The sequence below is a fragment of the Lipotes vexillifer genome, unplaced genomic scaffold, assembly GCF_000442215.2.
Source record: "Lipotes vexillifer unplaced genomic scaffold, Lipotes_vexillifer_v1.1 scaffold376, whole genome shotgun sequence".
NCBI classification, from domain to species: Eukaryota; Metazoa; Chordata; class Mammalia; order Artiodactyla; family Lipotidae; genus Lipotes; species Lipotes vexillifer.
The window spans coordinates 1249125-1250476 of record NW_006785037.1 but is presented as its reverse complement, the minus strand read 5'-3'; positions in this window follow the sequence as shown (position 1 = coordinate 1250476).

Below are 1352 nucleotides of genomic sequence, written 5' to 3'. Positions count from 1 at the left end.
TTCCCCCCTACCTCCTACCCCCACCCGCCCCACCGGCCCACCCAGGAGGCTCTGCCAGTTAAGCCACGAACAGGTGTCGGACACACACTTCCCTGAGGTTGACTCCGAGCCTCTACCAGTCTGAACCGCGCGCTGCGGACATCCTAAAGACTTTTGCCCTTTATGTCACAAGTTATGGACACACCACCTTTTAACAGGGATCTCAGCTGCCACTGCCTGTGAGGACTGAGGACTCGCCTCCCTTCTCTCCAGCCTTCCCTGCCTCTCCAGGGCGGGGACCTTTTTGCATTTGAACTTCCCACACGGTTTGCCGCTTTTCGCCGGAGCCCGGAGGAACTGAGAGCCCAGCTCTTCTCTGGGCGTGTGCACTCCAGCCCCAAAGTAGTGAGGAGGGCCGCGCAAACCTAGAGGAGGGTCGCGGGCACTGGGCTCAGAGCTGAGGATGTGGAGGCAGGAGACTAAGAATTCTGTCTTTTAAAAAGTAGGTTCGGGACAGCGCTCTACAAAGGGCTGGGGTGGGAGAGCGCGGCAGCAGGCGGGAGCTCCGCGGCCCGCGGGAAGAGCCGCAGCGCCCCCTGGAGGTAAGGTCCGAGCACTACGTGGCGCGGGCGCCGGGGTTAGTCACTCAGGCGGCTAGCTCCCGAGGTGACTGTCCGGCTGCCAGCGACCCTCCCGATCGCTGGGTTCCTTTCACCTCGTCCTGGGCTCCTTGGCTGCGGTGGCAGAGTCGTGTGCGTGACACGGGTGCTGGAGAGAGGGCCTGGCTTGCTGTCAGGGCCAGTAAGCCGCTCCACCCCCCACCGTTGGGGCCTTTGTGAGCATCCCGCGCGTTGGCCTCCCAGCGACTCCCCTCCTGGCCGGTTTTTCCGAGACGGATTTTCGGACTCACGACGCCGCCCAGGGCGGCTCTGACTTTCGCAGGGCAAGGGAAAGACACTAGTTCTGACCCCCGCTCAGGGAGTTCGCGGTGGTCCGGTGATCAGCTCAGATTCTAGCAGATTCCAAGGCCTTGGATGTCCCTGCGGGAGAGGCAAGAGAGGTTTCTCAGGGACCCCATTTGGAAAGACTCTCCCACTCCCACGACTTGACCCTCATCTCACCCAGCTTTTGAAGCCCTATCGGGAATGGATGCCTGGGCGGTCTGTGCTCTCCTTAGGCCTGAGAGCGGGAAGATGCGCGTCGCGAGGCGCGCGAATAGCGCGGGAGCCCTCCGGGGTCTGGGGGCCTGAGGACCACCCGCCGCCTCCAGCCGTCCCATCCCTGGCGCAGCCACCTCTGGGGTCGGGCTGGGCGAGACAGCCTCAGGGGCCCGAGGCCGGCCGAGCGTCTTGGGCTTTTCCCCAGGGGCGGGG